The sequence below is a fragment of the Pavona decussata genome, unplaced genomic scaffold (assembly GCF_977016875.1).
Source record: "Pavona decussata unplaced genomic scaffold, jaPavDecu1.1 SCAFFOLD_16, whole genome shotgun sequence".
NCBI classification, from domain to species: Eukaryota; Metazoa; Cnidaria; class Anthozoa; order Scleractinia; family Agariciidae; genus Pavona; species Pavona decussata.
The window spans coordinates 1575132-1588029 of NW_028145439.1; the positions used below are offsets into that span (position 1 = coordinate 1575132).

Genomic DNA, 12898 nt, shown 5'->3' on the forward strand with positions numbered 1-12898 from the left:
ACCAGTTTAATCTGCTTAGCAGGAAAGCAGTATTTCAGCACTTTCGTTGTTACCATATGGTCCTGTTTAATATCATTGAATATCTGACTTTGTAGTCACAGGTCCAAAGTACATATTTGCACCAGCAGGTCCACATATTGAAAGTGAATGTATGAAAATTCATGCATTTGATATATTCACCCTCATCTCATCACCTCTACGGGTACATTACGAATTCACAAAATGATCAGCTCCCAGTTGACTTGATAGCTTAATAGGCCATTTCTGAGTTGCTTTGGACCTCATTATGAAAGCAAGGCTACGTGCAAAGTTTTTATTATAAAAAACAGTTTTCATTCATATGCAAACAAAACTAATTTTCATATGAAAAGTTTTGCATTCAGCCTCGCTTTCATAATGAGGCACACACAACTCGGAAAAGGCCTATTGGTAGAGCACTGCACCGGTATCGCAGAGGTCATAGGTTTGAATCCCGTTCAAGCCTGATTTTTTTTTCAGGGTTTTTTTTCGCAGCTGCTATGTTGCGTACGTAACTGTGATGATCATTCGCGTATTCATAGCTCCACATATTATCGCTGCTTTTTGTTAGAGACAAAATCGATATTGTTACACGTAAATGACCTCCAACCTCTGTGTATTTAATTCTTCCATGAAGTCACATAAAAACGACTACATCGTTGGAAACTAGTGTCATTTCGAAAAATCAGATAAACCTATTTCTAACACAAATCTCTAACACTAGAATAAGGAGGAAAATCCCGCTCCCAATTTCTAAATTTCAATCCTTTGTCTAATGTTGAAAATACTCTTAAATTTCCAATGTTAACTGCATGTTGGACTTCCATGATCAACTTTGTACACGCAAAATAAAGTTTTACATCCCAGTTTATCCCCAACGATTTCTGCGGATACTTTAATGTCGCTAGTAATTACAGACGCGAATATTGTGGACCGAACTTATAGTATATTACGAACTCACAATATGACTAGCTCCAGTTGGGTTGATAGCTCAGTTGGTAGAGCACTGCACCGGCATCGTAGAGGTCATGGGTTCGAATCCAGTTTAAGCCTGAATTTATTTCAGGCTTTCTTTTGGAAACTCCTTAAGTTGCGTAGTAACTGCGAGGATCTTTCTTCTACTTGACCTTTCATCTGCAGTTCAAAATATATGTTTCATATATTTACATTAAAGTATACTAATATGACTGCATTAGATTTTTTTCTTCCGTTGCTTGTGACCCACGACTTGGTCCCGTTGTGTTTCCACAGCAACCTGCATTGGCAAATGCAGGGGGAGGGTCTAAGGGGTCCTGTCCCCTCCCTGCTTTGTGGAGGGAAGAAAACTGAACCATCGCAGCAAGGACAAGAACCAACGAAAACGGCCCAGAACAGTTTAACCTATGACGTCAACTCCGGGAAAGAACCAGAAACACACGGGGTGGGGTACCACTACGCCATTCCTGCTCCCCTCACACTGTAGGCCTACTTTGCAAATTTCAGTTAGGCCGAACTGGACCAAAGTTGCTTGATTGTCTTCTTAACATCTTGCCTCACTTCTCTTATTTTCCAACAGTAAAGAAGCGGGTTTAATGGCGAGTTTAAAAAAACAAAAGTCATGGAAATTTTGTTGACCAAAGAAAGCAATGGAGATATTCTACCGCTTTTGGTCGCTAAAAATGTAATCAGACCCTTTGGTAGGTAACAAACAACTAACGTCAACTGCAGCCACAGTGCACAGGAAACTGCCTTTCTGTAGCGCGCTATGTTGAGCTGACTTGACTGGCTTGACAATTCCAACCCTTGAACTTCGTTTTGGCGTTGACGGATTTTCAGAAAAATCTTTGTGTAAGAAACGCTTGAGGTTGTTAAACATACCGTGGTCAATATATGAATGTACTTAACAGCCATTTCATTACTTTTCACGTACATCGTGGAAAAGACGATAGAAATTACACAAAACGTAGTTAAAAACATGTAAGTTCGCCTCAAAGTCACAACTTGTCTGTATTTGAGTCCCAACGACAGGGCGAGAAGTCTGTCCACACTCAATGCGGTCATAATCAACAAAGACATTTAACACAAAATATAACCTGTTACTACAAGTGAAACATATATGTGGCGACAGAAATCCCATCGTTCGTAAATGGTAGACATCCAAAAGATGACAGCGAGGGGCTCCGAAACAAGACCAACACAGAGGTCGGATATCGCCAGACAGTGAAACAAGAGTTGAAGCGAATTCTCTTTGTGAAGGGCCACTAGGATCAGAGTATTCCCCAGAAATGCAGTAACAGACAGAAAAATGTTCACCGCGGAAACTGCAAGGCTTGTTAACCTGTTGTGTACGTCACTATTTAAGTCTGCTAAGCAGAACAACTCTTCATACTTCATTTCTCTTTCATTTTCAGTGAAATTTGCTACCGCCATGTCACTGCAATATGAATACCGGTAGTTGTAGTCGTAGGCCTGAAGCTTATTTCTACACCCAGCATTCACCCAGCTTGACGCATAATCATTTCTTTTGCAGGTGTTAAAATCAAACATTGTCTTGTTATACTTCCGTCTGTTGTATAAATTACCCACGTCCATGAACACAAATAAAAATATGAAATTGTAATTATATGTCCGATTTCCAAAAATAAGATGTAACTTTTGCTAAATATATATATTTTTTTCACATAGCAACGTAGCAATAAAGAAGAAAACCCTGCCTTTAATTCTTAAAAATAATTCTTTTATGAAAAACAGAGCTGGGGATTTTTGTGACTGATTTTTTTAAACGTGCGTGTCTCGTTCAATTCCATTATCGCGTCGGGCACTTAAATTAAACTATCCACTTCTTTGGCCGCCAAAAACACTTTCTGTCAATGCATACAAGTCGCGTCTTCCTGTCAGTGCTAATCACGAATGTGAGCATGAAGCACCTGCAGTTATACGTTAAAAATAATGGAGTTGTAAGATGGCCGAGAAGACTGTTGCAACCCAAGGGAATAGGCCTTATCACGGTTTTTGACGCCATTTTGACGGGTAGGGAAACAGGCTCAAAATAACAGTGTTTGTATGGAAATCCGATGTCAAATAATTTTCATAAAACATCGCTTCTGAAAAATTCATGAATTGGAAACTTTTGGCATTAGAAAAACGATTTTAAGAACAAAATTGGAGGGATGTAGCTGTGACAGAAAGCGTCCAGTCGTGTTTTGAACTTTCCATACATTTGACTGTATAGCGAACGATCCGTGAGCTGCTACTAAAAATAGTTCGCGGGAAAAAATACAGGGAAATGTATGGAAAATTCAAAACACGACTGGACGCTTTCTGTCCTTTTCCTAGTACCAAAAGTTTCCAATTCATGAATTTTTCAGAAGCGAGGTTTTATGAAAATTATTTGACATCGGATTTCCATACAAACACTGTTATTTCAAGCCTGTTTGCCTACCCGTCGAAATGGCGTCGAAAACCGTGATAAGGCCTATCATGTTTTCGCTGTTGCTCTTTTCGACTCTTTGCTAAAGATTCATAATCTCTTAGCTCTGAGATCACTAGCTCTACATCTCTGGCGTCTATCAAAAAGAATTTCTTTATTAAGGACAATTCACCTTTTAACATACAATTTGTTCTCCAATCTTCTTCCTCTTGCTCATCCATAGTCAAAGTATTTAATCATTCACTGTTGTATTTTGCGAGGAAACCTAATTTCATATAAGCCTTGTGGTTTTGTTTAGGTTTTTACGCCATTTTCTACATTCGACTCGAAAACCTTACCTGAGCTTATGTTGTGTTTTGTAATGTATGCAGCATGGCAAAGATAAAAAAACAAAAAAAAAATGAGTATTGTTTGTTTATCTGGGATATTCGTCGTTTTTGGAAAATGCTTTAGATGGAAGAGTTGAGTTATCGAAATCCATTATAAGGCAAATTGTTTAAAATTAATCTTTTTCGATTAAATACTTAAATTAAAAGTATAAAGGACAATTTTTTAGCTCAAGTCTTTGATTAGAATGCCTCAGTTGCAACACTCTTCTTGACCACTTTGCAATCGAATTTGTATAAATGGCAAGTTCCCGGCCACATTCATTAGATATATTTACAAGTGCAATCAGCTTTGACATCGCAGGATGTTTTTTACGGAAGATGAAAAGTTTATTTGCGGACGTGAAACGTAAAGTCATGACAAAAAGAAGTGCTTTTCAGTCATTTCACAATATTTACCTTAAATACAGGAAAGCTTTGTTTAGCTTACAAATTCGAGTCAATAAATTATTTGAAAAGGATTTCACTGTAAAAAAATAAAAGCTAAAACCGAAACACGTCTCGACCACTCAGCGGCCATTAATTTCAAGCAAAAATGCAATTAACTATGAGCAGAGCACTAAGTACTTACACGTGCATATATAGAAGTAATAAGAAATATGAAAACGTCATTCGCTTTTAGCGTACATAAATTTGATATCGGTAAAACAGCTTTCCAAAGGAAGTGATTAGTTCCTTCTAAAATAAGGTACAAAAACAATTTCGTTGCACATATCATAGTTTTTAAGGGAGCATAACCAAAACCCCGTTCAGACATATTTTGGAGGCCTTTTTTGTGCGTGCACGCAATGCTAGAAAGAGCTGGTTGGAGTTCTAAATGCTTAAAATTTAGGTCAGTGGTAGGAAAGAGGATTTGAAAGCGGGACCTCCAGCGTTACGGGCCAAGTGTGTTATCTACTTTGCCACACGTCAAAACATAAAGACGGTTGGAAGGGAAGAGGGCTGGGTAGTTTATAATAAAAGAAACTGTCGGGCTAACTCTCTGGGGGGTGGGTGAAGGTGTTTTTTTTTTCTTTTTCTTTTTTTTACTACACAGGTGCTGACGTTCCAGCGTTAGCCCTTGGTCAGGTTGGTGCGTGTTGAGGTGAAAAATATGTGATGTACCTATTTCAGAAAATTAAATCTCTAACATGTCCTCTAACGTAGGAATAAGCAGAGTCTCACTGCACCATCCCAGCTCCTCCAAAACTGTTGGCCTACTTTGCACATTTCAGTTAAGCCGAACAGCACCATAGTTGCTTGATAATACTCTTTACCCCTTGCCTCACCTCTCTCATCTTCCAGCAGTAAAGAAGCGGGTTTAATGACGAGTTTAGGAAAACTAAAGTGAAAGTGAATTTGCTGACGATACCAAGAGAGGGATATGGCCGTGCACTTGCAGACGACACAATCATAGACACACCATTTGGTAGGTAACAAAAAACTAATGTCAATTGTAGCCACAGTGCACAGGAAACTGCCTTTCTGTATCGCGCTATGTTGAGCTGACTTGATTGGCTTGACAATTCAAACTCTTGAACTTCAGTTTGGCGTTGACGGAGTTTCAGAAAAATCTTTGTGAAAGAAACACTAGAGGTTGTTAAACATACGGTGGTCAAAATCTGAAAGTACTTATTAGTGATTTCATTACTTTTCCTGTACACAGTTGAAAAGACGATAGAAATTACACAAAACATGACTAAAATAATGCAAGTTCGCTTTAAAGTCACAACTTGTCTGTATCTGAGTCCCAACGACAGGGCGAGAAGTCTGTCCACACTTATTGCGGTCATAATAAACAAAGACATTCCACACAAAATATAACCTGTTACTATAAGTGAAACAAATATGTGGCGACATAAATTCCAACATTTGTAGATAGTAGACATCCAAAAGATGACAGCGAGGGGCTCCGAAACAAGACCAACACAGAGGTCAGATATCGCCAGACAGCGAAGTAAGAGTTTGGATGGCGGATGAATAGAATTCTCTTTGTGAAGGGCGACTAGGATCAGAGTATTTCCAAGAATTACAGTAACAGACAGTAAAATGTTCACCACGGAAACTGCAAGGCCTGTTATCCTGTTGTGTATATCACTATTAAAATCTGCTGAACAGAAGAGGTCTTCATATTTCTTTTCTCTTCCATGTCCACTCAAATTTGCTATCGCCATGTCACTGAAATGTCATGAATAACGCCTGGTAGTTGTATTCGTATGCTTGAAACTTATTTATACACCCAGAACTCACCCAGCTCAGCGACTAGAATGAGAGCGTTCCCCAGAAATGTAGTAATGGACAGAAAAATGTTCAAAGACACTACAAGTTTTGTCAACTCTCTGTTTACAATCGCCATGTTGCTGTTATGTGCCAAATATCTGTACTGATTTACGTTCAAACACCTTAAGTCTACAATTATAATTCAGTATCCGCCCAGCAGCACGTAGATTGTCGCTTTTTTTTAAGTGATAAAATCAATACTGTTAGCGCATCCATCCGGCTGTGTATTTTGTCTCTTTTCATAAAGTCAAATAACAACGAGAGGATTATTTTTATACATCTTTTCGAAATATCGGATCTACAGATTGTAGAAAATTTATTCTTTACCAAAACAATTAAGGAGGAAATCCCCTCTCCAGTTTTTGAAGAAAAAATATCAATAGTTAAGCAGCTCTCGTGAGCTTGTAAATTGTTTTAATTGTGTAGGAGCTGCCATTGTATTTAGCGTTGGGGGTATTTTTTTTTCACATAAGAGGGAGGGTGGAGTAATTTTGCTGTTGTTTGCAGCTTAGAGATAAAGAGTTGCTTGAAAAATTTAGTTGTGGTTGACATGAATGTTTGTCGTTTTAACAAATATACTATTTCTTTCTAACATGTTCTAACGAAACTTTCTCATCTAAAACTGACAGATTTTAGAAATTGAGGGATATTGGCTATTTCGACAAACAAACTTTGATTGTTGTGAATTGGTAAATTGTCATACAAACGTTAATCACGCCCTTGCCTAACATAGCAGACAAAATTTCACATATCTACCTACCTACTTTACCTACCTATGTGAATAAATAAAGACATTTAATTTAATCTAGTGGAATTTGAAGAGCACTTAAAATTGGATAATTTCTTAAAATATAACAATTAAGTCAACTTTAACAGAACTAAACAAATGATGCGACATATATTATATACATTAAAACTAGAAATAACCAAAGGTTAGGAAGTGCGGGCTTGAACACTTTTGAGTCCAGGAATTTTCAATGAAACTTTTGTGGAGCATTGAAATAAGTTGCCCATCGCATTGTGTAGTTATCATTAAAAAACCTGCATGACATTGACATTTTTTATTTATACTTTCCACTCTTGCTGATACATAAGCGCAAAATATATTATTAACATAGTTTTAAAACATAGAATAATACGCAGCTCAAAAATACAATTCAAATTCAAATCAAAAATTCAAAATAAAATTCAAATAGGTGGAGGAGAGTAGAGGGGCACCTCTAGTAAAACTAATGCTGCATAAACCTGCATGTCTCTGTGGAAGATGATTTTTCAGTCCGTATAGCGTACTGCGCAATGTTAGGGTTTGTTCTCATTATAGTTACACCTCGGTAATAGCGTACATGAAGTTTCTGGATGCGTCATGAAGCTTTTTACATCCGAGATTCGATGGGTTGAAACGTAGGATTGGGAGAAGGTTGAGGTTCTTCTTCTCAGTTTTGTTTGGTTAAGATACTTGGGGACAATAATGAAGGGAAAGGTAGGTTTGTGCCTAATTTTGTTTTTGGCGAGCAAACATTCCTTGGCGTGCAAAACTGTGCCCCTGCTTGATTCAATGCTAGGCCAATGTGGGCCTGTTGAAAAATGTGATACCCTCTTATCGAACCAAGAAATGGTTCACTAATCGCTGAAAAGCATTCTACAAGTCTCCACGTGCTCCGACGTAAGAGTCAATCGATTGGAAGGCTGCTCTGAATCGAATTTATAAAGCCAATCATACTAGCACTGCTTAAATAGATCCTCCAAAATGCAAAATTAAAGAATGTCTAATATCTTATTCTGCTGCAAAAATTGTTGGTACAAGTATGTAAACAACGGAAAAACTAACCGTGAAAAGATCTGAACATGGTAGATGTTATCTTCTTCGGTTCCACCGACGGTTTGTATCGAATCTCAAATGAAGTTCGTCGAAACAACTTTTCATCGCTTGTTGCTCTTCTTTTGACATTTAGATAGCGAGAATGGAGTTTCAAAAAACTGTTTGTTTCCATTTTCAATCTTTTAAATGTACGTTAACACTCCAATGATGAGAAACTTTGGCTTTGAAAATCGAGTACACTGGCCAACGCGGCGACCATCTTTTAAAATATTCTTGTTCGAGTGGAAATGGATTCTGATTGGTTTACGACGATTTATCGATCGATTTTGGCAGAACAATTTTGTTCCAAATTCGAGTTGCGGCGTGCAAAATAGGTTGCGGGCTCTTCTTAAGCCCGCAATAAATAATTACATGTACTCATTTCTACTGCGGGTGTAAAATTGAAATTCGCATTGCCAGAGAGGGAGCAGATAATTTCCTGATGTTGTTCAGGGGGGTTTCCATAATTTTTCAGGCAGTGAAGTTTTTAATTAAAGAAGTGTATGCCCTAAGTGGTTAGGAATGGCTTGGGAATCTATCAGAATGTTTGCACCTCTCAAGAAAATAACAAACTGAACGCGGGAAACTGGACTGCGGTTCACTATGGGTGAATTAGCAGCGGTGGATGCAGACCTTCAGGTAAATGGGAGACCCGCTCTCACCCAGCTTTACATGCAATCCTTGCTTTTATTTGGAGGTGTTAAAATCCAATATTCCCTAATTACACTTCCGTCTGTTGAGTAATTTACCCACGTCCGTGAAGACAGATAAAAATAATGGAATTACTTCATGTCTTTTTTTTTCGAAAAATTAGAGGAAAATTTTGCAAGATATATTCATTTTTTTTTCACATGGCAACGTAGCAATTAAGAGGAAAACCCTGCCTCTAATTCTTTAATAAGATAATTCTTTTGTCTAATAAAGAGCTTACGATTTTCGTGATTTTCCAAATGAGTATAATTTATTTTTTACTTCGTATGCACATTAAGGCGAGAGAGAGAGACGTCACGTGACAAAACCATGGCAGTTATCATGGCAAAATCTTGGCGATTTTGACGTAAAGTGACATTTTCAGGGCTGCCACTTCATTGGAATCCTTCTTTAGCACGCACCTACTTGACCAAGGGCTGACGCTTGAACGTTAGCGTTTGTATCTCTCACCGGTGGCCAATTTACCTCATCCACGCAATAAATAAAATCAAACATTCCTTCTCACTCCCCCACCGATGCAGCAACACAATTTCTACAGAAACTCTCCCTCCCCGCGCGTCATTGTTTTGACATGTGGCATAGTAGCTGGGACACTTGGTGACCCGTAACACTAATTCGAACTAATTTTACTTTCCCTTAGCTCAAATGACCCCGATAAGTCGAACTCAGTTGCAAAAACGTCGGTCGGTAAACTTCAAAATCTCAGAATATAGCTGATTGACGCGTCAAAAATCATATTATTTACGTGTTTTCGATGCACTGAAATATCCTTAACTAGATCTCAGCCACTGTTTTTAATAATATCTAGACGGGAAAAGGTGGGGGGGGGGGGGGGGGGTGGAGGGCGGATTTTACTCACGGCGACTAGTGTGAACCTGAATAACTTATTATTTGAGCAAACGCCTTGAGACTTTAAAGCTTTTTCACAAATATTCCTGTGAAAAATTCGATGGGGTCGGTTAGAGTTGACTTCGTGCTTACCATGGCAACCAAGTTTTGACAGGCAGATTGTCAAGAAAATTACTTTTCTTACTATAACTTTTATGTTTTTAGTTCATATTAGTGTTCTGTTTTTGGTTTTGATTACTTTTCGTTCAACTTCGGCGCTTTCTTCAAGTTTTGGTAAATCCAAAAATCCAAGGTGGCGGATCCAAGGTGGCACCATTTAAATAAATAAATAAATAAATAAATAAATAAATAAATAAATAAATATATAAATAAATAAATACGAATCAACAAGTTTTTCGAAATTGATTTAACTATAAAAGTTAACGTTAAAAGAGAACGACGTTTCGACCGTCCGACGGTCATTTTCAAGTTCAAAATGAGAAGTAAAATATGTGCTTATATACAATTGTGAAAAAACTAATGACATACTGACTTAAAAAGCTCTAAGATATTCACATCTAAACAATATCAAAAATAATAGCGTGAATGATAAATACAAAGGAACGCTAAAAACGATAAAAGGTATTTAAAAGGTATTTAAAAGTGAAATAATTAAACAAATAACTTCGCGCGGATCGAGTCGCATTGTTTGTTCAGTTTCGGCTTTAAGTCGTGAATAAACAACATCTCGAAGATCAAGCAGTCGAGTTTGCTCTGACACTTTCTCAGGATTCTGAAGTTGCTTTTAATGGTCTCTGGATCCTGTCCATGCTCGTCCTTTACATGATTGCCAATTGCAGATCGTTTGTGTTCCTCCACACGTTGATGCAAGTGTCGACTCGTGAAGCCAACATAGTCTGCATCGCACAGACCACATTTGAAATAATAAACAACGTTTTGTTGATTCACAATGGGAGGTTTATGTTCCTTTGGTTTGATTTTGCTCTTAATCTTCTGACTTGTGTAGACAGGATGGACATCAGCATCGATCTTTCGGCTGAGATCATTAAGTTGGTGTCTTACCGCGTTCGCCGATTTCTGGTCTTTGAAAGGTAGGACGATTCTGACGAGAGCTCGTTCGTCGGATACCCGTTGTTCAGGACATGCATTCTCAGTAACGTTCGTTTCAATAAAATGTGTGATGGTGTTCTCTACGACGGTTTCAGGATAATGCAAGCGAGAAAAAAATCCCTTTAAGACGTTCACATTCCTGATGGAAAAAATGCCAATTCGAAGAGAGTTTGAACGCCCGGTTTAACATTGTTTTCAGCAGAGAATGTTTGTATTTTATGTCAACATGGCTTTGGTAGTGCAGTAAAAGCCCAGTATCGGTTGGTTTCCTGTAGACCTTCGTGTCTAGTCGGGGGCCATTTCTGATAATCACCATTCCAAGAAAGGGAAGTTTGCCGTTGTCTTCGAGTTCCATTGTGAAACTGACTGAGGGGTGGATTTCATTCAGTGTCGACAAGAATTCAGAGGCAGATGAAACATCGGGCATTTTGCTGAGAGTGTCATCGACATAGCGTTTATAGAAAGCGGGCATCTTGTTTTGGTTTGTCAATTGTTCTTCGATATTGCACATAAATGCATTTGCCATGAGTGGCCCAAGTGGAGAGCCCATAACAACTCCGTCCACTTGTTCTTGTAACTTTTATAGTCAAATCAATCAATAAATAAATAAATAAATAAATAAATAAATAAATAAATAAATGATGTTTTATTAAACATCACACAGTTGCACCTAGCTAAAAGTGAATTACGATGTGTTTACAGAGAATTTGAAATTTACAATGTCTTTTCAAATCTACAAGAAATGTTTCTACTTTACAGTTAGATTATGAGCTCGAGATTTCTATCGCGTGATAGTTGATGAGGGCGAAGCTCGAATCATAATGAAATGTAAATAAAGTTTCATTAACTATTGCAGCTGAAAAAATATTATTTCCATTGTCAAAAACTTCCGTCACAGACGTTTATTTTGTAAGCTGTGTAGCGATAATAAAGCAAAAAATTATATTATGGATTCTTTATTAAAGAATTCACTCGAACGAACTTCCTAAATATTGGTGAATACAATACAATTATTCAGTAAATATTGCGGAATATATCCCGAGACGAATGTACACTAATATTTACTTCGTCTTCGGCGAATAATTGTGAATTTAAATTCGTAACGACACTGATAAGATTTCCACCACAATTTACAAGGTTTTTCTATTACAATTAGAAAAAACTTTTACATCTTGCCTTCGAAAAATGTCCCCCTGAATTTAGCTGAATCTTTAGTACCTTTCAGAATTGCATTTGCTTTCATCGCATTTATTTATGCCTCAAAAACGTCAACAAATCGCGAAGCGGCCAATCCTCGACCAACGACATCAATGTAATATCATTAGTCACTTGAGTAATAAAACGAAAAGTAATTCACATTCACTCAACAATGATTGGAGTGACAATAAGTGAATGCTTAATTTATACGCACCTGTTTGTGCAACGAGAAGACACGCATCTTAGAGACCGCTATGGCGAAAGCTAATGTTACCGAGGGTGAAGAGCAGAAACCGTATGAAGAACTTTTCTGCTCGGCAGCTTTCGCAGAAGGAATGCACCACGAGTTGATATTTCTTTCAATTTTTCATGTGTTATTGTGCATAATTGCCTCTGTGGGAAACGCTGTGATCCTAGTCGCCCTTCACAGGGAGCGTTCTCTTCATCCGCCGTCCAAACTCCTGCTTCGTTGTCTAGCATTATCCGATCTTTGTGTTGGTCTTGTTTCGGAGCCTCTTGCTCTCATCTATTGGATGGCTGCGATGAAAGAAGATTGGAATGTTTGTTATTACGGACAATATTCCACTTTTATAGTTAGCTATACTTTGTGTTCAGTATCTCTGTTTACGCTGACAGGTATAAGCGTGGACAGACTTCTCGCCCTCTTGCTGGGTCTGAGGTACAGACAAGTTGTAACTTTGAAGCGAACATATGTGGTCGTTAATACCTTTTGGGTTTTGTCCTCGGTCTGTTCAACAGTATACATTGAGAGCCACCGATTTGTTGTCAGGTATGGCTATGCAGGCATAGCAGTTTGTTTTGCAATATCAGTGTTTTCTTACTCGAGCATTTTCATTAAACTTCGTAAGCATCATATTCAAGTATAAGACCCAGTTTCTCAACGAGAAGAACCCAGCCAAACACAACAACTTAACATGGCGCGATACAGCTAGAAAGGCATTGTCCAGTGCATTGTGGCTACAGTTGATATTAGTTTTGTGTTACCTGCCACATGGTGTAGCGACAGCGTTGTCGTCTCCTAATGTTGGATTAACTCCATCCCTTGCTCTCATCAGACAGTTTCAGAGTGTCTTTAAGGTG

At 38.0% G+C, this 12898-nt stretch overlaps 1 pseudogene; it reads right to left on the reverse strand.

Annotated features, from left to right (window-relative positions):
- Window positions 1–9862: 9862 nt before the first annotated feature.
- LOC146487249 (uncharacterized) lies at window positions 9863–11162 on the reverse strand (annotated as a pseudogene).
- Window positions 11163–12898: the final 1736 nt, after the last annotated feature.